The following is a 24,978-nucleotide window of genomic DNA, read 5'->3' on the forward strand; positions in this document are numbered from 1 at the left end:
AAAACCTCCATTGGGCACACAAATAGGCCTTATTTATTAAGTTCATAACCACCAGCATAAAAATCAAGGTTCTTTGCTAAAAAGTAACTGGAAGGTTTTTGTAACATACAGCTTGCAAAGAGCAAACAGCAACCAATTCAAATGAAAAACTTTTTAATTGACACTTTTTTTAACTAGAAGGGCCTTGGTGTGCTGCAAATTATGGAGAATGCAGAGCAAATCAACTATGAACTCAAATCACTTAATTCTTCCAAAGAGAAATGAATAATTGAAAAACCTCATATTAGGAAAGAACTATCTAATGCATCACCCCTAACAGCAGCTGTCTATACCTGGATCCCTCGTGAAAAAAGCTAGCTTTAATGCCCTGACACAGCCAAAAGGCAGCAGGGCCACAGCTCTTAAATACCACTCTGCCTAAAAAACAGCATCCTAAGAGGAGATTTTTCTGCTAGCTGTTTTTGGAGCTCCTGGTGAGCCAAGCATCTCCTACTAAGTGCAGAATCTGCCTCAACAACCAGTGGGTCTTTTTAACCTGCTAAAAACCTTTGTTAAAAAGCAGGTATTAACATCCCCGCCTCCATGCAGAGCCAGCTCCCCAACCCCAGCCACTCAGCACTTTCAGAAGACAGCAGCTGATGCCAGTAAGTGCAGCCACGAGGCCAGCCCCGTGCTCAGCTATAACCAAACTGGCACACCAAGTAAAACTGAGGGCGCAGGAACAGACTAGGGAAGGAGTTTGTGAAGGCTTTGGAAGAACCCTGCTGATTGTTCAGCTACTAAAGATTTACACACACACACAAAGTAAATAAATAAATATAATAAAAAGATCTTCCTTCATAGTGTCAAAAGCAAAGCAAAACAAAAAAGTTCATGTGAAGTAGCACTAATAATACTTACTAAGCACCGGGCAATGTCACACTAACACTGTATGTAACAACTAGAAAACACTGCCACCGAAGTAAAAAACAAACCATATACCAAGTTAAACTTAAATACCGTAGCTAAAACGGTGAGCTGCATAATTGGAATTAAGATGTTGAGTGACATGCATGCTAGTAGGACCTTCTTCCACACCACTTCAAGAAGAAACATTTATTCTAATCACCAAAGAGTTTTCAGCATTAAGACTTTGGCTGTCATTATAACTTAAGTCTTTTTGACTTATTTTATAACATCAGTGGTATTCCAACATAAACATGAAATGCAATAAATGGCAATGGTAATCTCTCCACAAAACATACACAGTAATCCTTGCCTCCACAACTGCTCTACTACAAAATGAAAAACATGTACAAAGAGTACAAAATTAAATAATACAAGAGGACTCTACTTTACTTGTGTTTCCAGGGCTTCACTGGTATTTGAATCAGATTTACATTTATTCCAACATGGTTTTGTCACATGTTAGTCAAGTATGCTGAAGCATTCTAAAGCGGAAAAACATTTCAGTGCATGGTGTTCCTTATAGCACTGCAGCTTGCCCATGTGCAGGAAAACAACAGCAAAACAAACAAACAAAGATCTGGCTACCTATAATTTACCTGGCAAATTGCCAGCCCTATATAGTAACCTACAAGAGGGCAATGCATTCCTTCTTAAAGGTACTTCATGTCAAGACAATAATATTTATACAAATAATTAAGGAGGGTCAAATGATTCTTCAGATAGCCTTAACAAACAGCAAAGAAGGTGGCTAGCACAACAGACTTCACTCCCTGTTTATACGTCTGAAACAAATGAAAAGAAGTATCCTACTTAATTATGCAAAGCAAGAATAAAATTTTTACATATTTCTCAAAAAAATTGCTTGGACATAATATCCAAGTTTGTTTTTTAGATTTAAAGACATTAGGGCATGTCATCACTAACAGTCTTCTGGCTGTGGCAGTCTTTGTAAGTGCTCATTAGTAGGTTTTTCCCAATGGATTAAGAAACAATTCAGCTGCCAACAGCAAAATAAACTTCAGAGCAAAACATATAATCAACATATAGAGAAGGTGACTAAGTACCATAAGTCAGTGCATTGTCTGGGGACACAGAGGGGGTATGCATATGAAAACACAGGTGCAGAAGAGGAGACATCTTTTTTTTTTCCTTGGGTAATATGATCGGTTAGTGTCAGAGTTGAGCATGTGCCAGAGAAGTTAAACCAGCCGGGGGCAAATCTGAGATACAGGCTAAGTTTTACAGAAGATTCTTTTAGAAGATTTGTGTTCACAAATTGGCACTGCTCCTCACTTTACGTGGTGATGCTGACTTTTTGGAAAACTCATAGTTTTGGCTTGTTCCAAATGAATCGCTGTTCCACCCCAAGTCACTCTGATTATTACACATCCCAGATTGTAGATCTTGATTTAAACTAGTGAGAGAAGAACACTTCACAATATTTTTCAGACTACATAACATGAAAGATTAGTGCAGAACATTAAGCTTAAATAGGTGTTGAAGATGCATCACTCAACACACTAATAGTTGAAATTAAAAAAAAAAATCTGGAGTTGCATAAAATTTTAAATATATTGCATATTAACTTGTGGATTTGAAATGAAAAATGTCTTTAGAAAAGAAAAGCACTAATAACTGTCCAAGTGCGAATTTGGGAACCACCTGCTTGTTCTCTAACACCAGAGAATTAATTGGCAAATATAAGGCAGGATTCTCTTCTAGGACCTGACACCCAGCACTTGTAGCCCTTAAACTTCTTGCTCTCCAGGGAGCTTAGACTGCAGATCTCCAGTGCAATTCCAGCTCTGAAAGCCCTCCTAGTCCCAAAGCCCCGTTGCAAACTAAGCCCCCAATTCCCACTCCCCAGAGTGGGCAGGATCCCAAAGGACTTCCAACCCTGAAGACTTCTCTATCCCTGCTCTTCAGGACGACATTCCTAAACTCACTGCAGTTGTGTTTACCTTCACTTGGCCACAACTGCAATTACAGATTCTTGGCTTCTGGAATTGCATTCTAATACTTGGCAGGGATGTATGACCTGAGCGTGTCACGAATCAGTGCCTGAAAGAAACAGAGTTGCATCAGCCCCTTCCTCCCCATGCTCCAGCATGTAAATCCACATAGCTGAGTCCAACCCCATGCAGGAAACGTGGCATGCTCTGAACATGAACCCCCAAAGAATGAAAGGCCCAGATCATAGCATGTATGTGAAGGTAAGTCTAAAATCATGCAGTAGTATCAAAAATACTGTCAACTCCACCCAAGACCACACTGAGACAGTTGCTCGAGCATGAAAATTTAAACCTAACACAACAATTAAATTACAGATCACAATCTACCAAAGGAGGAAAATGAAACAAAGAAAAATAGTATTATTTTATATTTTATAACAAAGTTTCCTTTTTGTTCTTCAAGGGTTTTCTTTAGCCTAAGCTTCAGAAAAAAATCCTTCTGGACAGAGCTAGGAAGCCAAGAACTATTACCCTCTCTGCCCTTTTAATGCAAGACAAACCTCTCCCTCCCTACTCTTCCCCATGACTTGCTATTCAGAGCCAGTTTCCGGTTTTGTTAGTATTCTTGTTGCTTTATTGGTTAGGAATGTAGATTGATGACACCAAGTGTTCTACTGGCTATGGCTGTGATGACCATAGCCCCATCTCCACTCCCATCTCCCACACCCTTCCACACTAGCTGAAGTTCAATTTCTTCCCCTTCCTCTCCAAATGCAACAAAGCTGTCACGACATGTTCATGGCCTATCTGGTACAGAGACATCTAAAACATATTCAGGGCTCCTCCAGGACTTTATATCATACAGATCAAGTAGTACTGTTACTACAACCATGCCATCATGCCCCCAACGTCAAGGTCATCTTTAGCTCTACACTGAGATCACACATTAAGTAGCAATAATACAGAAATATACAGAAATCCAAGATTTACCTCAGAATAGGTAGGTTAACTTTCATTTTTAAAGTTCGCAAATTTGCTTATTCTCAAATCTACGTAGAATTTTTCTTTTTAAAATTAAGCTTTCTAAAATTCCTAGCTTCCACAATAAATACGGGGGCAGTAGCAAATTCAGTCATTTACATTTGTTAGGGTCTGTACTAATCTAAAAATGATCTATGGTATTTTTCACTCTGCACTTGCCCAGGTTGCTAATCTGTTACAGAAGATTAAGATCTAAAAGTCCAGATTGTAAAGTCAAAAAGCAGATTTCATATCCATAAATTAACTCCCACGCTTACAAATCAGCTATCTGCCCCATTCATGATCACTTTAAATTGGTCCCTCCTCAGGCATGGAGAATATTTCAAACTTCAAAGTTAATCCTCTCTTGATCTGGATTAATTGCTTCAGAAGCTTGTGAGTCTTTTTGAATGCTCTTGGCCAGCTGTTAAGACCTACCAGTTCCCTTTATTTATTTCTTAAAACCAAAAATGCATTCCTGTCTTGAATTAACCCTTTCCATACTAAAAAATTATAAATCCTACATGGGTCGATTTTTATTTTCTGGACTTTCTTTTCCCCCCAATAGAAATCTCACAGCATTTAGAAAAGCCTGCTTGCTAACCCTGCTCATGACCATATGTTTCATACTGATGGTGCTAAGAAGACAAGCTGAACAAGCATTTGCACTCAGGGAGGATGGGGGCCATATGCTGAGGTTTCCATCTATAAGAACCAGGACTTTTACATGGAAAGAAATTCTAGCAATGCATCTATTAAACATTAAATTAAGAAACAGACCAAACTAGCTACAACAGAGTAACTCGGGACCCTCTGAAACTATCTGTCTTAAACTGCACAGCACAACAGAACTCAGAACTTCAGTATCTTCAGGATTATTTGGGGGCTTTTCAAACTTAATTTTCTTAAGTGTCATTTATCCGTTACAGTGCAAAGCTAAATACCTATAGTCCCAGGCTGCAAGCGCTTGACCTCTCTTGGCTCCAAACCACTCCTGAGAGCTGAGATTACTCACAGATTCCTGCCTGTTAGATTGATCCTCGCTGCTCCCTACACTCAACAGAAATGATGCCTTCTCCTCCCTTCCTGTTCCCCAGTTAGCACAAGTAATTTATCCAAAAAGCAACATTAAAACCCAAAATGAAATTAACTGAAGTTAAGAAATACTGTGGCTTTATTCAGTCACTGTAAGATCCATTTTGGGTAGCCGGAACCTCAGCAGTATCAGATTAAAGCCAACTGTTGTTCAATTAATACTTGTGCTTTGTTCAAATCTTTTGGCAGCCCTACCTACACAGCAGCAGAGGTGCCAGCAAGTTGTGCAACACACACGGACACTTACGGAGCAACTGCGGCTTTGCTGGATCGCCGCTACTGCTAATAGCTAATGTATTAAAGAGACTGGGTCACAGGCTGTCTGGCAAAAACCACAAGAAAGAACCCAAACCAGATCAGGAACACATCAGGCCTCACCAAGTCATCCCTACAGTTCAGTAAATCAGACGAAGCTTTTTCTAGTTTGTAAGGAACTCCTTGGTTTAATGAAAGATTCTTTTAGGAAGAAAAACTCTTCCATGTCTTAACTGTCTATCTATTCTGAGAACTAACACATCATCTTTATGCTGTGATAAAACACATTTTTAAAAAAAGATGTGTGTCAATTTCTGTCTCTGGGTCTCATGTGTTTACTTCAAAATACTTCACCTTTAAGAGTATTTACTGTTACACAAAGGACAAGTAGTTTTCTGTCTTTCAAAAACTACCCAGCTACACTATCAATGTTAAGCACAGAGCAGAATGCCCAGCTACTTTAAAGTATTAGAAGACGCATATAAAAAACACCTAGATCACTATGCAATTGAGAAATTATTTCCTTGATATTACCAGAATCTTACAAATTATGTTTTTCTAGCATATTCTTCCATTGTAGTCTTGTGAATTTTCTCTGCCTGGGCAAGATCATTAAAGATGTTTCTCTGTCCCTTCAACATGCCTCTTCTTTGGTGGAAAAATGTACTTTTTTGTCTACTCAGGTAGTCACATTGCTTCAGCTTCTATAGCACCTATGCTCCTTGACAATATGAATATTTAACTATGAAAATAATCATCATTTCATATTATACCCCTTCAGCCTAGTAAGAAACAAGAAGTGATGCAACCATTTGCAAACACAGAACAAAAAAACCCTTCAGACAAGATTTCACAGAGCTAAATTCTCTGTTCCAGTCTAATCAAAGTCCTCAGTGGCTCTGAGCAACTGCACTATAGACAAAGAAATTAGTACCAATGAAAATCAGATTTTCTTGCTATAATTTGACTTCTCTTGATGCATCTTGAGCATCTCTCCACTCTACCAAGCAAATCCACTTGTGCCAGGTGCCAGCCACATGAGAAAATGCAGCTTTCAAACCAAGTTGGGTGCAGACACACAAGTGCCCTTCGACCATTTTTAATTTACCACACAGAGCAATTGAACGAGGGTGAGCAAGTATGTGTTTTCTAAAGAAAAAAAACACTTCAAACGAATACTCACTTCTGCTAGATTTCCAAAGCCTATACTGCAAACTATTATATGCTTACATTTAAGTCTTAAAATTTTTGCAGGATTTTTGCTTGTCTAAATGGTACAGTGCCTACAGCTACTGTGGCACAAAACTGTTTTGCTAAAGATACGCCCTTTTTGATCTTGCAAATAGCAAAACAGCCCTGAAGTTTGATATATCATCCTATGACTATAATTTATTTTAGGTTTACATATTACTTCTCAGTTATACAACACAAAAAAAAAAATCATAGTTATTTTTTCAGCAGTGTTATCTAGAATTTGTGTTGCTCCAAGGACTGCTTTCATTGTCTGTAAAACCACAATTCTTCCAAAAATTTGTAACATCATTTGCCAGCTTGCTTAATAGGAAAACAACAAATGTACAGACTCCAAGTACTTTCAATTTCTACTTCTGCTAAAGCCACAGAGTAATCCAAGTCAGTCTGCATGGCCTTAATTTACCTAAGAAGTTGATACTTTTTGAACAACAACTACAAAAATACAAAGCTTTACAACTAAATGTTAAGCAGGGAATTCTTTTTAAAACCATGTCAGTGTACTTCCTTAGCCCTCATTTGGAATGCCACACATTCCCTTTGCAGAATGCTTTAAAGTGACTTTCCATCCTGATTTACTTCTCTAGTGCATGCTAGGTAATAAACCAGAAAGTAGCATCCAAAAAATAAGCACAATAACCTCCAAATACCCCGTGATCTCGGTAGTTTGGACCCCACGAGGATCTGTGCTCACTGCCATCACCCTAGACTCCTATTTGGCTGCTGCCCTTTCTCACCCGCAAACGTAAAATTCTTCCTTTCATATTTAAAAGACCTGCAAGCCTTGAGCTAGACATTGTTGCTACTTGACCTCCCACATAATTTCCCCAATGAACCTAGAAGGAGACAATTTTTCCAAACAATTCTTCGGGAAAGGATCATTAGCCAGCTCTCTTTTTACCCTGTGCAAAGGTAGAAGAGTTCTCTTTGCAGAGACACTAATGATACATGCAGCGCCGCTACCGAGGACACAGTCACTCAAACTCCTGCATCACGATGATGGAACCGCAGCATCAGGCTGTGCTGGCAAGTACTGCGGAAAGGCGCAGCTCCACACAGCTCCCTCCTGCCTCAGGGGGCAGCTTGGGACTGCCTTGTGTCTCCCAACACATTTTGGCATCCTAATCCCCAGGCAAAGTTCTCCACCCCCTCCATGAAGCCACAGGCAGTCTGTGATACCTGCCCCTGGGGCTCAGGGCAGCAGCTCCACAGCACAGGATGGGCGAGTGCAGAGTCCCGTGTCTCTGTGGGCAGGTAAAGAGCTCCCAACCCGTCCCCAGCACCAAGGAATAAATTGAGGAGCTACATCTCTGATCGAGTTCCCAGGAAAACATGCCTCGGGATGCAGAGAGCTGTGGTAATGGCTCTACCTCCATATTTTTACAAGTTTTTAAACTACTCCCAAGTTGTAAATTGAGGGTTCAGGCAGGCACCACTGACAAGTAAGAAGTGATGGGAACATGCAGGTGAATGGCAAAACATCTGATGATGGATGACAGAGAAACCTCTATCAGACAACTTCCTCCAGGCTCCCAGAGCTGTCCAAGCCTTATTGCTGCCTTCCCGCTGCTGGTGAGATGGCCTGTGATCCAGAAACTGCACATTCCTAAGTGATGGGCTCAGGTCCTATGTTCTCATTCTCACTGAGTGCCGCTCTTATTCTCTCAGGAATTTGTAAACTACAGAGGAAAAAAAAACTAGATCATACAGGCACAAATGCTACATTTCAAAATGTGAGTTAACCATGAGCTGGTAACTTCCAGCATGAGGCTTTCTGCCTCAAAACCAGCCCAGACAATAGCTTCGCTAATTATTAATTGTGTCTTTCATGTGGAAGGTAAACTCTGAAAGCTAAACAATAATTTAAATATAAAAATTAAGTATTCCACTATAGATAACATCTGACTACAGGCAGGTTGGTTGGTTCCTCACTATCATTTTTTGCTGTTTAACTAAATCAGCCAAAACCCTCTTGGTGTTCCCACTGTTATGTTTTATAAAAATAAAACGGGCTCTTATCAGTGCAGCAATACCCCAAAATAAATTACACCACTAATCATCTGAGTTACTTCCTGTTGCAGATGCACAATTAATCAGCTCAGCACTTCCATCCAGCCTACGAGAAATGGTATTTCACGCGTGGTCACCCCACGCGCTGCAGCACTGCCACGTGCCCACAAAGCAGAGTCAAACAAGGTAATGCTAAAACCACAGCGCTCTGCCCCAACTAGTTTGCCCTGCTGAGACCAGGGGATGTTCGATTGGAAATATTTTTCAGAGAGAGAGTCTGAACGTGGGAATTCACAGGGTTTGAAATAGATCCCTGCTATGGAACAGTTCTCATAACCAGAGCAGGGTTGGCAGGGGAGAAGTGAAGGAAACTCTTGGTCTTCTCTTCCAGTAAAATGAGGTTTCATTCACAAGGCTGAAAAATATTTTATTACAATATAAGTCACCGAGGTTTGTTTGCATTGATAAGTTCAAACTTGAACTAATAATATTCAACACTACAAGCAAGTGCATATATTTCTGAAGAGTGTCTGAAGAGATTTGATTTTGTTTGTCAAGTGATTCCAAAAATGAAAAAAGCTGTTTCTGATAAATAGATTTGATGTCCAGGACTTAGCACAAAGTAACTGTTCAAATCATGAATTCCAGTCCAGGAAGAAACCATAAGCACTGCAGAGAGTCCAAAATAAACAAATTGTTAAGAGCTAAATACACACACCAGCTCCTCAGCATAACTGCAAGCACACCAGCAATTTTTACATTCCCCTGTTGGCAGAATACATAGTGATCTTTGCATGTGACTGTTGAAACTTGCTCTGAGATTCTGTGCCAGAAACAGAAACACGGTAATGACACTGAACAGGTAATTAGTAACTATTAAAACAGTATACAAACCAGGGCGTAGCCCCGGTGCTAGCATCTGGCTAAACCACCCCGAGGGATTTGGCTTCCTAACAAAGCATCAGAGATGGTGGTGCCTCTGTTAAAGATTTTATAAATCATTCAGATGGGCTATCAAAGGGTACAGCAAACCAGACTTTCATGTTAAATCCCATCACACGAAAAAATTTAAAGAGTAAGAAAAATCTACAGCATTACTGCATTTAAAAAAAAAATCAAAAGATAAACAACAATAAAAATGATTACAGATTGAGTTTCAAGGAAACCAGCATTTGATTTTAAACCCCTGGGATTTGAGACACTCTTTAGACACTTTGGCAGCCCCCAGTACTACAGCAGGACTGGGTAAACACAGCATTTGTGTGTCCCGTGGTATAGCCAAGGCTTTGCTTTTCCGGGGAAGGGCAGCCAGTCACGGCCACTGCCTTTCTGCACCGCCTGCTACGGAGGGCTACACAAGGGCACCGCTTTAGTCCTTCGCTCCTCATCTGCCCTTGTGAACACAGGCAACATCTGTGCAACGTGAAGGGGCATTCCAGGAGGATTAGCGCGATATTGGCAACTCAGTAAACTCCACCGCCGGTCAGATCTTGTAGCAAACCTGACTGGAGAGATGCTTCCCGTCAGGCTGGCAAATTTTTCTGTGCCTTTTCTGTGCGGACCTTGACCCTAGACCTGCTTCCGGAACTGATTTTGGACCTGACCCTTGGACCTTGGCTTCGGACCTGACTCCGGACCTGAGTCAGGACATTGTCCCCGGATATGACCTCGGACCATGATCCCGGATCTTGACCCTGAATCTGACTCTGGACATTACCCCAGACCTTGAGTCCAGACCTTGATCCCGGACCTTACTCCGTCTGGCCCCAGACTTGACCTCGGACCTTGACCCAAGACCTGACCCCGGACATTGACTCCAGACCTTGACCCTTGATCTTCACTCCGGACTTTGGCTCCAAACTTGATTCTGGACATTGACCCCGAACATGACATTGGACCTTGACCACAGACCTGACTCCGGACACTGACCTCGGAGCTGTCTGTGCACAGTGACCCCAGACCTTGAGTCCAGGCCTTATTCTGGACATTGACCCCAGACATGTCCCCAGACCTTAACCCTGGACCTTGTCCCTGAAACTTACTCCGGCCATTGTCCCGGACCTGACTCCAGACCTTGACCCCGGGCACGACCCGTGACCATACTCCAGACCTTACCCCAGACATTGACTCCAAACTGGACTCCGGACATAATCCTGGATCTTGACTCTGGACCAGACTCCGGACTTAACTCCGGACATTGACCCAGGACCTTGACTCCAGTCCTGACCCTAGACCTGACTCCGGCCGTTGACCAGGGATCTGACCTTGACTCCTGGCCTGATCCCTGACCTGATCTGGACCTTGACTCTGGATCTGACCACGGACTTTGACCCTTGACATTGACTGCGGACCTGACTCAGGACTTTGACTCTGGGCCTTGACCCCAGACCCGACTCTGGACCTGACCGTGAACCCGATTCCAGACCTGACCCCGGACTTTGACTGCAGACCTTACCCCAGACCTGACTCCAGACTTTGACCCTGGACCTGACTGCACACTTTGACTCTGGACCTGATCCTGCAACTGACTCCAGAACTTGACTCCGGAACTCACTCGGGATCTGACTCCAGCCACAATCCCAGACCTGACCTCAGACCTTCACTCCGGACCAGACCCCAGACATGACCCCAGACCATACTGTAAACCTGACCCCACACCTGGACCTGATTCCGAACCTCACCCCAGACATTGACTCAGGACCTGACTCTGGCCATTGACCCCCGTTATGACCCTGGACTTGACCCCGGACCTCGACCCTGGACCTTTGACTGGGGACATGACCCCAGACCTCCACTCTAGACCTGACCCGGATCTTGACTCTGGACCTGAACTGCAATATGACTCCGGCCACTGACCCCGGACATGACTCTGAACTTGACCCCGGACCTTGACCCCAGCCACGACCCCGGACACGAGCCCGCTCCCGACTCTGGACCTGACCTGGGATCTGACTCCAGACCTGACCCCGGACCTTACCCCAGACCTTGGCATTGGACCTGACTCTGGATCTGACCATAGACCTTGACCCTTGACATTGACTCCGGACCTGACTCTGGACCTTGACCTCGGACACAACCCTGAACCTGACTCTGGACCCTACCACCGGACCTGACTCCAAACCTGACCCCGGACCTCAACTCTGGACCTTGGCTCCAGACCTGACCGCAAACCTGGTTCCGGACCTTGACTCTGGACATCGCTCCAGACCTGATCCCAGATATTGACCCCAGATTTGACTCCGGACATGACTTAAGACCTGACTCCGGACATTGAGCCCAGACCTGACTGCAGACTTTAACTCTGGACCTGATCCTGCACCTGATTCGCACCTGACTCTGGACCAGACCCCAGACCAGACTCTGAACCTGACCTCAGACCTTCACTCCGGACCTGACTCTGAACCTCACCCAGCACATTGACTCAGGACCCGACTCCAGCCATTGATCGTGGATATGACCCTGGACCTGACTGCAGACTTTGACTCCGCACCTGACCCTAGACGTGATTCCGCACCTGACTCCGGACCTGGACTCCCGGACCTGACCTGGGACATTACTCCGTATATTGACCCCGACCATGACTCCAGACCTTGACTCCGGAGTGACATAATATTACTCAAGGAGTGACACTGAAGCAAAACACATTCACCTCAGCTTTGGTCAGAGGCAAACCAACCCAGCCAGCCCTCCAAGTCCCAGCTCCTAGCCCACACAACTAGATGCCAACCATGCGTCACGCTGCCTAGACTTGACTCATGGCCCATCGCTGCAGTCTTTCCACCTCCATAACCCCCGCACCGCTTTAGAACAAGATAAATGTAAACCAGCAATTCAGGCCTTACCAAGTCTAAATAGGTCTTTACCTCTCTAAATCCAAAGGACAGGAAAAACAGAGCAGAGGGCTCTACGGAAACCCTTGCTACTCACAGAGCCAAGCTGTAAGGCTACTGCGCTAGAAGCCTCCTTCAAAAACCAATACAGTGAGGTGCCCAGTTTCTAGCCACCACAGCAGCACATGCACTGTAGGCATGAGCAGCAAGCTCTCTCATGTGCGGGAAACTCAGGGGACTAAAGAGGACTGACAACATCAATAGTGTAAATGTCCACAGCTTCATGCTTAGCAAAACATGAATGAAATCTGCAGAGCTCTCTGAAGCAAACTTAGGACTGGTTACCCTGTAAAAGCTTTTTAGCATTAATATTTCTCACCCAGCAGATTTTCCAGTTTATTGTGTCAAATTTGCTTGTTTTAGCACCCACCAGTCATCCTAAAATTTGCCTGAGCAATCGGAGTTCTGCTTGAGCTCACCTGCTTGGTTTTCATACCATAAGTCAAGTCTCCCATGAAACATTTCATTTTTCAGTCTATTCCTTACTTTAAGGGAGCACAAGTAGTCATTCAAAGAGTATCCAACAGAGGCAGGCCTGAAGAGGCTCCTCACACAGGAAGAGCTAAAACAGCAGCATGTCTGTGCTTGTTCTTAGGCTACCAGAGTGTGCAGTGGCAAGAAGACCATTTTAACAGAGCAAAGCAAGATACGTGCACACAGACACTAAGTCCTAGTTCCGAAATTTCCTGGAAGCTCCCCAGGGATGCTGAACACCTTAAGGTCTTCTCTCTTCAGGTCAGTGGCAAGGGCATTAAACAATCAAACAGGATATTATATTTATATATGCATTCTTTGTAAAGGAATCAGATTATCAACTCACTCTTAGGAAAGGTAAAACCCAGCTGCTTCTAGAAGTTTCCAACTACATTCTCTACCTACTAACCAGATAAAAAGGTAAGAATAAAGTCACCTCATCCTTACCAAGAGCTCCGCTCTGACGTGTTCTCCCTTAAGCCCAGTAACTCCTAGTACTGTTAGTATAGCTAGCCTTGTCGATCAGCTGCTGCCCAGGAAGCAGCCAGAACGAGCCCACATTAGCACCTGGACTGCAAGAGCAAAGACCTCCTTGCTCTCCAGGGAGCCTCAATTAAGAGCTGAGGCTGGGACCACACAGGCCTTTCCCTCATTGCAGCTGGGGGGTTTTAAGGGCCCACAGCTGGGATGGTCATGGGCACATGGAAAAGAATGGTAAATTCAAACGGTGCTACTAGGCTATCTGGTTACTTAGACTGTGTGTTGCACTATAAGCAAGCCAACAAGTCTTTGGTCATGACAGCCCTAAAGCTTGCAGAGTGATAAGGGCTCACTCTGTGCGGCAATGCTAGTCTGCACTCACACTCCTTGCTTCAGATGTTCTCATCTCTTTCTGCCTCTGTACCAGAACTAGCAAAGGCAGCTATCACGGACTTCACGTATAATAGGATGTGCAAGTATATTAAAACAACCGCTAAAACTCCTACCACTGTAAATCTGCTATGGTTATTAAATGGTTACAGGATCTCTTTTACCTTTTTTTCCTCTTACAAAAATGCAGTATAACTGCAAAGTAACAATAAAATTACCAGGTGTGGAAACAGAAATAGGGTAGGTCTTGGGTACTTTCAGGATCGTATACGGTAGAGAAGCAGCATCTTGGCTATAGCAGGATGTAATTCACAGCTAAAAAATGGATGCAGAGTTGGCTCTGTTGGGTTAACAGTACAAATGAACTTCCAGTTCTCACAGTACAGTACAGTCTTAGTTCAGATTATGTCCTTCTTGAATATGTTATGTGGAAGGAAGGCAGAACCTGGTCATTTCTGAAACAAAACTCCAAAAAAAAAAGTTGCATCAAAACTAAATCCTACCCATCAAAGGTCACATCCCAGTGCAAAGCAACTGCTTTAATAAATCAGTCTGCACCAGGTACCATAATGCTGGATAACTAGTTAAGCCGAGTGTGACTTGTGACATTAGTGCAAAAGATTAGTTATCCATAATGCATGGAAAGAATCTAAAAGAAATCTCTTAAATCAGAATGCCAAGGGGGGAAAAAAAAAAGAGAGAGTTTCAGAATGAAAATGAATGACTTCTAATTTGTTCCTCTTTATATGAGCTACTTCTTCAGTCCAGCTGTGGGAAAACAAGAGCAGGTCTGGGTGTGCAGTAAGGTTAAGGGATACCGTGACTTGAGAAGCTAGCATAATGCTTTTATTCTGTGCCAAACCCTTAAGTGCTTGGTTAAAAATTCATCAACAGACAATACGCTACAAGAAGAGGGGTGATGTGAGTCCACACTACAAAAACGACAACATGCCACTATCTCCACAGAGACGTGTTCTTCTTGCCCCCAAACACGTTATCAGCTGAGATAACCCCACAGCGCGAGCGCAGCATCGCACCGCGGTGAGACGCCGGTCGGTGCGTGTCCTCTGCACAGACAGGACAGCTCCTCCGGCTTTTCTCACTCAGCTTACAGAGCTTAATGAACTACAGAGAGATAGCATCAGTGCTTAGATGAAACATCTCAAAGGCTTGAAATGCACTGTAAATACTAGCTAGTGCAAAGCAAGTCTCTCTTCTCTGCAAATTTCTGTGGGAAAGTGTTGCCCTTTGGGAGAAGGAATACTAAAATAATTATTGAAGAGTCACTTAGAAGGCAATGACCAAACTTTTGCTGGCTGATGGTTTACAAAGGACAGTGATACTGACAGCAAAAGCAGGCTGAGGATCTGGGTCAACTTTGTTGTTAACTAGCTTATGGAAGAAAGGATAAGGAGGAATTATCATCAAGATCCCCTTCTTCCCTGATCATAAGTAAAGCTCAGTTTATTTTACAGTTTGAAAGATGTAGTTGAATTTTTCTATAAGTTTTTGAACTTTTTTTTTTTTGTCCACAGATACCTTTTCACCAGAGCATGTTCTAAGCGAAGATATATAGCTTTCCTCCAATGGAGAACACTCCTTTTTTTTTTCAGAAATCACTACAAAACGATTCAGATTGCACAATATAAGAAGACAGTCAGACAGAAAGTTTAAGTTACTTTTCCAAGGCCACCATCAGAGTCAGGATCAGAATACGAGTCTTGCTTCTGTTTCCTTTCCTACCTTCAAGGTTTGCTGACAACAGTATTAATAAAAATGGCATTTATTTAATAGATTATCCTCTTGTAAAAAAAAAAAAAATAAAAAGTACAGCAGATGTACAGGGATCCTTCTCTAACCAGTTGTGATGCAAGGAGAAGACACATTTGAAATATCTGTGATTTTGTTTCAGATGGGCATTATACTTCTCCACAACCCAGAATTGTTTCAGGATTCAGATTTCTGGGTCAATAGCCCGGGTCAATTCTGTGTCAATAGTCTGTTGATGTGTTAAGATTTCTGGGTGTTCTCCCAAAACACAGTAGCTGGGACTCCATATGGCACAGGCTATTTAGGACACAAAAGCTGACAAAGTACAATGTTCTAATCAAATGCTAGACACCAAGTTACATCCCCTACTGCAAATCCGTGAGAAAACAAATTCTGATCCTTTTTTTTTTTCTAAATATTTTTAGACTATGGGGAGATGTTCTATTCTAGAAGAGGAAATCTGTGCCAGTTCAGCCAACAGGTAGAAGGCCACCTCATGCATTAAGACTGCACTACCAGTTTTAATATTCCTGACCATGCTCCAGATCCATGACACCTCGAACACAAATGATTAAGTATACACCAAGTATATGTGCTTAGACAGTGGCGAGTGAGTGTCATGGGGAAACAACCCTCTTTTTTTTAACATGGCTCTGATTAAGCACAGCAGCTTTTTCTCCTGCCCCTCCTCAGTAGGGAATGTTTTCTTACATTTTGCTCCCTACCCAAGCAGGGAGTGCAGGATACAGGGGGCTTTATGTGCCTGTTGGTACCAACACACACACTGTCTACAAGAAGTCATCTGCTAGGGAAGCACCTGCACCTGCTTCTCCTGCCTTCTCTCTCTACCTTTGGACAGTTCTCCCTGCCCCAATTCACTACGGTCTGTCAGTAGTATTTTAAAACAGAAATTTCTCATTTTTAATTAAAATAAAAAATTGAAATGGAAACATGGCTAGATAAGTGCTTCTATAAAAATAGTACATTCCTACTCTAAATCTCTGCTCTCTATGTGCTTAGTCTTATCTATTTACATGGCTCCTTTTCCTTGTGGATCATTAACAGAATGGTTAATTAGTGTCCCAACCCTGCAAGAAGTGTGAAGCAATTTCTGTTGGTGCTCCCTACATTCTGTCTGATGTATCTTAACCATTGATGCTTGTACAACCTTAACTCCAAGAAACTAGGAGAAGTTTTAAAAGCTGGCAGATAAACATTTTAACATGAGAATCATAATCCGAAATCAGGATGATACATTGACAGAAGGTCTTTTAAAGAGTGGCTTTTCTAAAACAGAATTAGGACTATTGTACATTAAGAAAATCAAAACGATTTTGATCCCTGGGAATTTATTCTCCAACAATGGTATCTACAGTATGAGAAAGTCAATGCAGTCTTGTGATTCGACCAGAGACTGGGAGTGGAATGTGGCAAACTGCCGACAAAGGAATGTGCAAGAGAGCCCAGATGCAGCGGACTCACTCGAGGTAGGAGAAGGCTCTATAGCTGTCTCAGCACTGGAAGCTGGGAAGAGGCCTAGAGCTGGAGGCCCAGCTCTGCAGTCAAGACAAGGAGTCACAGGTTCTAGAGATGAGACCAGAAGTGTTTGACTGAGTCAGCAGAAATAGCTGAGTAACACTGGAGGAAAACATGAGATATCGCTGGAGTGGAGATCATGGAAGGATTTAGAGGAGAGGTAGGAAGGGAGAGTGCTTCACTAAACCAGGGAGGAAGAGAGACTTGTGTGTAATGAAAAAGGAGATCCCTGCTGATTTACTAAATGCAACTGGAGTCATTAACAAGAAGAGCGAAAACAATGGCATAAAATTGACAACGGGACAAATTATGCTTGGTTTAGAAGAATGAAGTAAGACACACCTTCCTTCTGTTAAACACGGGCATTCTCTTTTCCTAGATCGTAAATATCAATGTAATACCTACACGAGACTCTGTTGCACATCCTATATATCCTGTGAAGTGAACTCCAGTGTCTAATAATAAAACATGACCAGAGGTTATAAGTACTAAAGGCTAGAACCACAGTACCAATTATAGGAATAATTAACAAACAACTTGAAATGCAGTTACTTCCTCAAAGCAGTATGAGTGTTCATAAACATGCAACTGTTTAAATTACAATTTTGCTTCTTTCTTTAACATCTACAAACAGCAGCACAGTTCAAAAACTCTCTTTTCTGGCACTCAGACAAAAGTTTTTGTTTCAACATGTAGAATTCCAACTTTCAGAAAACAAATTTATGATTAATCTGCAAAATACATGCACAAGATATACATCTATATTAAATCAGCTATGTTTAAGTTAGACAGATTTACCTCAACGATTTAATTAAAATGCTGATTAATATGGAATTTCCAAAAAATCAGTCAACAGGAATGAGAAACATCCAAAGTAGTAGTTCCCCAATTGCTTAGACCTCTGCAGTTACTGAAATAAGGCAGTACAGAAGGAGAATGGCTTTTTTTTTCATGAACATGAAATTATTATTTTTAAATAAAAAAGTACCTTTGATTTTATATTTTATATGCCTACCTGTATTTCAAAAGATATTTATTTAAATAAAAAAAAATCCAGGCAGATTTAACTATTTGCACTTTTGCAGTCTGTTTACAAATATGCACAAGATCAGGACAGTACCTTCCACATGATTAGAGTAGTGTATTTTGGGTATTTCTACCCTATCTAAGCAGCATATACAAAAACAGGCAAATTAGTATATTACCTATGTAAACAAGGTGGGTTAAAGATTTAAACAGTCAGAAATACTTCCACTATTTTCTTAGCTCCAGAATATGTGGTGCCTGATGATTTCATGATATGCTATAGAAAAAAACATTTCAAACCTTTGGACAGGAATATATATCTCCAAATACTAGTGTGTTATCAGAAAGGCATGAAATTGTGATCATGTGTGCTTAGATGGGGAGATAAAGTACATTGAAGTTGCATATCTATTAAAATATAAAACATTATTCATTTGCTAACAGGTCCAGAATAGAAACATGGCCAGAATACTGCAGAGGAGAAAAACACTCTGTCCATGTTTCTATTACTGTATCTTTGCAAGACACTTGCCTTCCTATTCTTCCTGTCTGTAAAAGCAGGTCCCTCTATAAAATGCTCAGAAGAGTTTTGTACAGTATTTACAAAGTTACAAAGTTTCTCACTCAGGAAAGAATTAATAAATGAAGTCTTTGTGTACAAATGGCTTGTACAATTATCCTGAGGATTTTTTCTTGGTAAGGACAGTCTAGGTAGCTATACAGCTTCTTTAGAATTTTCACCTTTTACTGATATTAGGAGCCAGGACTGATTTTCTAAGGTATGATTACTAAGGAGTGCATTTTGAATCTGCAAAGTTGCAAAGAAAAATAAAGCACTTTGTCTAAATCATCTTCAGTTTATTCAAATATTTTACCCCTTTCTGCAACGATAAAGGAGCATATGTTTAGCTACTACTTCGTATCTGAAGACAGGAAATTTCATGCCTGGGAAAGGAATAAATTTATCTGGATTATGAGTCAGAAGACAGATTCTTGAGAGATTAGCAAGAGATACAAATCCAAAGGCAAACACAATATTTGTATTTTATCTTGTTCAGGTAGTGCTACATGTCTTCTCTCCTGTTAGTCTCAGAAGTTGGGTGATGACAGAGCTCTCTCATCTCTCCCTTTGATTTAATAATGTCTCCTGATCTGAAAGTATGCTGTGATTTTACACAGCCTCCCTGCTCTCAAAACTCTTAAATCTGTTCCTGAAGAGCCCAAAAAGGTAGAATTTGCACTAACCCAGAACAGAGGAAGTATAACTGCTGGGAGATGAGGTTAGAGATTATCACATTATATCACTGTCTAGGCTACTGCTTCCCCCAAAACAATGTTTTTATAAGAAATGTGACCACCTGGGTGGAGAGATTTTAAAAGAAATTTATGTACTGCAAGGAAAAGCTAACTCAGGCTTTTGGGGATGTATAAAGACACCAAAAGGTAAAAGCTTCATCACCTTAAAGAAATATGGCAATAAAGAAAAGGATTATGCCACCATTCTCAGTACATCTCAGTATAGTTAACGCTGCTGTGAGCCCTCCTCTAGTGAGGGCTGCCAAGGAGTGGGGCTGCCAGTGCTGCTGACCCCAGAAAGGGCCCCAGCACACGGGGTCCGTGGCGAGCTGGCTCCAGGGACCTGAAGCACCTCACTGGGCAACAGAAATAGAAGAGGCTGGTAAATCTAAGACCCACTGGGCTTTGCTTTTCTTCTGTGACAGAAGACTACAAAACTCAAAACAAAATATAGCTCCTATCTTGGATTTTGTTTACCTAGGGCCCTAAGACCCAAATTAGAGCACTTTTAATTCTCTTAAGTCCTGGATACTACTCTGTAACACAAGCAAGAATAATACCCCCTCTTGGTACATAAAGAGCTGTCTGTACACCGTGTGCACTGACAGAAGCTCTTTCTCCCTTGGGCATGTGTTACTCCTCCTTTTCACTCATGGATTACCTTTCAAAACTAACGAACAATAATTCTTTGTACTTAATCTTCAAAGCTTCTCATGAACTTTAACTGTAAAACTACTCCAACATGGCGTTATTCCCATTCCACCACTCAGAGCAAGAAAGTCCACAAATGTTATGGTCACTAAGTAGCAGAAAGAAAGAAAAGTCTTTCCTGGTCTTCTACTTAAATTCTACTTCAATTCATATTCAAGTTAGCCAAACTCCTCCAGCAGATAAAAGCAAAGAATAGAGTATGAAATTGCTGGTAAATGCCAGCTATATCCCTGAATGTCATTAGGGGACTTCCAGTTCCAGTAGTAGTTTTAATAAAACTGTATCACAGAATCACAGAATGGTTGAGGTTGGAAGGGACCTCTAGAGATCACCCAGTCCAAGCCCCTGCCCAAGCAGGGACTGTAATGAGGCATTTTTAAGGTTTCATTTTTTAAAAATGTTTAATGTTATCCCTAGATATTTAGAGGATTTGAGGAGATGTCAAAGTTTTAGAAGTAGAGCATTGCCACTGACAGCCTGCAGTGTCTTTCAGAAGCTTTTGCAGGATCCAATACTGGCACAGTGCAAAAACTGGTTTTTATCTTTCCTTCCATCACAGGAAGCTGTTACACTTTGCTACGAACAACATCAGTGTTGGCTAGGAAATAATGTGTCTGGAAGTTGAATTAATTAGGGTGCAGAAAGATTCCCATAACATTCATATAATGATATTGCTTTGACATAACTGGAATTTAGCTGTTCCCCAAATCAGACACGTAAGCCCAACAAATTATTACAGAATCAATGGCTTCTAAACTAGGTGCATTTCCCACATATTTATTGCAATCTTCCTTGTTTACAACAGAATAGCATACAAAACTGAGGATTGAATTGTATTTTCTTGCCTCTTAAAATATCCCATCTCGGCAGGAATGCATTGAACAGACAAGGAATGGCAAAGAGTGACTTAATGTATAATTACAGGAAAAAAAATCTTATAGCAAAATTTTATACAGTATTTGATAAAAGGATCAAAGACTAGAACAAAAAAAAGTGATGAATTTTAAATTTATTTAAAATATTTTTTCAAGTATATATATTTATGTATTTATTTAAAATATATTTGAAAAGATGAGAAGAAAGAAAGGATTAGCAGTATTTATAATTTTCTACAGCGTAGGAACAAAGAGAAAAAGTAACTAAAACTAAAATTATAATGGTAGCTTCTCTACTTAGAAGTTTGCTCTAATTACTGATAATGTTTGCTGCAATTAAACTATTTCCTTTCAAATTTAAAATCAGCTCTAGTTCGGTCAGCTGCAACCCTGCTGTGGAAGTTCCAGCTCAAATAAACAACTGTCAGGTAAGAGGAGCTGTAAAAGTCCAGGAGTTTAAAGAAAGAATACATGCAAGACACGGACATATCTTGAACTGCAAGAAAGCTAAAAGCAAGGCACTCAGCACAGCTTATTCTATCTGAGGTACAATTCAGTACATTCACTTTTACGTACAGCACGCACTCAGCAGGTCCTGAATAAGATGCCAAATGTGAATACACCCTTTGCAGCTCTCAATTGCCAGCAGTACTCCGTTATTCTGCTGGTTGAATCTGACGTGTCAAAACACACTGCTTGTTATTTCTAGACTATCTAACTAGAAGGTGCTCAGAAAGCCAGCAAAACAGACTATATTATTAATAAGTATATTAAGGATCAATTCTAACAAATATGTCACTTTTGTTTGTAGAACACCTGAAACCAATTTGGAGCCCCCCAAAATGGGCAGGCTATCAGTGTCCAAAAGATGCATGAAGTCCCCCACAGCTTTATATGTCACCTAAAATTTCTCTTACGTGGTAAGCATGAATAAAAATGAAAAAGCCCATGTTTTTATCCTCTACACCTCCTTTAAAATAATTTTCTTGATACACAGAAATTGTTATATTTTATTTCATCATAATACATACTCTGCAGCTTAATGCCCACTGCAAAAGTGTATTTATAACATTAGATTTATTGAACTTTACAGCTCAACAATTATTCACAGAAAAAGATCAAAAACTGAATGGTAAAGCAGTTTTTAAAAACAATTGCAACAGATTACATGCAGAAAGCCTCCCATCAGGCAATCAAGAACAGATCCTGTGGTGTTACCACACCCAGGCAATTAAAGGATTACTACTATTAAGAAAAAAAAAAAGACTTTCTTTGGAAATATAGATTTAAGAGTATTACCTTAAATTGGTAGGGATCATCTTTGCTTGTAAAATGCCAGTAGACTGACTGACATTAAATAGCGAACTAATTGTCTTTGAGACCAACATGAATAACCAGGAGAGGTTTCTTTAACAAGACAGATGTGCATATTTGTGTAGAAATTTGCATACAAATTCTGCTCTTAGAGAAAAGCATTTGCTGATTTATTCAGAACAATCTATGCATAGCACAAAATACTTTTATTTGCAATTTGACATAGATTGAATGCTAATATTAATTAAATGACAATAGAGTGTTCACTGTTTTGATATTATGGAAGCCCTAAATGCTTTGCTATAGATTAAACTGGTAGGTTTATAAAAAATATATTAAAAATCTACTGTGGCGGTTATTACACATCCTAACTTTGTTATCTGGAGCCTCCATAGTGCTGACTAAAAGCCAGAAAAAGGTACAAAATAGCCAAGGATATTAAGGCAAACTTTTATATAGGTTAAATATAAAAGTCATTTTGGACAGATTCATGTACAAGGAACAAACATATCTGCATATCTGTATTTCAGGTCCTGTTCTCTGTCCTCAGGGACTTTAACCTCGTCCACAATAGCTCTTTTGAATTCAGTTTGACTACTGTGGGTCACAGATTGCCCAACCACAAACCATGTAAGCCATATGAAGATGATGCAGTTTCCATATACAACAAACTCCTGGTTTAATGTTCGCACTAACTTAATTTATCTAGGCAGTGTTGCAAAAGATAATAAGTAAGGCTGGAATTTGGACGGCCCACCATTCATTACTTCCTCACACAGATCAGAACTGAGGTTTTATTCCTATAAGATAGCTTCAAGAAAAAAATACGGACCAAAAAAAGCATCAGAGATTAGTTCAGCAAGCTTTATTTGAATGAAGGAGTCTCCTGCACTGTCTCTTAATTTCACTAACTTGAGTAGAAATTCTCCGCAACAGCTTGTCCTAAAGTTACTCTCATGGTATCTAAAAGGTAAGGGAAATCCAAAACAAATCAAACCATACTAAAATAGAGAGATACACTCTGGCCATAAAACCAGCTTCAGTTGTTACTCATGCAACATCTCTCTCTCTCTCTCTCTCTCTGTCAAATATGAAAAATAGCTGACGGGTTCAAAAGTACCTGGTCTGGATGTGCCTGTATTGAAAAAGAAAGGGCAGATGGATACCACAAAGTACATAAGCAGCTTCCTTTACCAGATCTTTTTTTTTTTTTTTTTTTATCTGCCCAACAAATATTGGATTAGTTACAAGTCCTGCCATGACAGGTGGCACCTGTGGAGTTTTGACACTCAAAATTTTCCAGACTCCCTATCACACAATTCCTTCTATCTAATCCATGCTAACCTCTCAGCAAACGTCTCTGTTCTTCTCAACAATCTCATTTGTGCAGCTCATGATCCCATAGTGGGAAATGACCCTTGACCAGGCTATCTGAAGCACTTCCGTCACTCTTAGACCATACTCACTCATCAATTTCTGCCAAGTTAGGCATTCACAAGTTTTTTCTGTGTTGAGGAATTGGTTAAGATGAGCCTGAACACTAACCTGCAAAAGAGAAAAAAAAAAAAAAAAAAAAAAACAGATCTCCCTCCACTAGTACAAAATCAAACAAATAACAATTTATGACTCTCTGTCAAGAACAGTCTTCCGGTGACCAGAACGAAAAGTTACGTCTGCCCTATCACATGAAAACCTACCTCATGCACCCTAATACCACCCCTCGGACAAAATTAGTTTTAGTGCCTATAGTCACTGATGGTTTCAGAAATCGTAAGAGACATCTCACCCACATCACTATTTCAAGCGTTTTCAGAGACACAGTGGAATGCAGGGTCACCAACTATAGAAAATTGTGTGTAATTCCACACTGTGCTTAACTGGCTTACAAGGATGGTTTTTATTGCTTTCATTCAGCAATTTTGTATTCCTGGCACAGTTTTTGATACTATAACCTAAAATAATTTCTAACTTCTCTACTTCATTTCGTGCAAAGCTGCTTTATCTACAAAAATTAGCTTACAATTAGATCTATGACAAACTCCCTCACAGATGGTCTTTCTTTATCTTTTCAATGCCTTAATTGGATTTTTATTTCATCATAATCAAGCTTAGCAAAGGTCCATTTCACAAGCGATCTCTCTACATTTATCAAATTGTTTACAAAAGTAGTTTCCAATCCCAAATATTCTTTTAGGAATGTGTCTTTAAATATGCTAAATCTACACCCAAACACTTTCTAATGAAGTTTTGCATAGTCTTAGAGCACAATTAAAAAACTTGAAGACTATTTTGTGTTGTTTGACTTTGGAAAATTAAACACGTTAATATTTGCTTATCAAAAAAAATATTTTATAGATTCTACTTCATTCTTATTCCTCTGCCACCGTATTACTTAACCATGAGACTTTAACTTTAGTTTCTTAGATTATTTTCTTAGATTATTTTATCCAATGTTAACAGAACTTCAGCTAAATTGCTTGAGAGTTTTTGAATACAGTTTACTCTTCAAGCTTAATACAGAAGCAAAAGCTGAGATTTATGCTATCTGGGCGACTGTTTCTTGGATTTTGCTTTCATTGATTAGACACGGCAAGAATTCATTATGAAGTTGTTATTTCACAATTCAGGTAATTTACTTGGGATAATCTGATATATTTCTATTTTGTGGTGGCTTTTAGAACATTT

The sequence above is a fragment of the Tinamus guttatus genome, unplaced genomic scaffold (assembly GCF_059628265.1).
Source record: "Tinamus guttatus ecotype Peru unplaced genomic scaffold, ASM5962826v1 Tinamus_guttatus_pri_ptg000240l, whole genome shotgun sequence".
Taxonomy (NCBI): Eukaryota; Metazoa; Chordata; class Aves; order Tinamiformes; family Tinamidae; genus Tinamus; species Tinamus guttatus.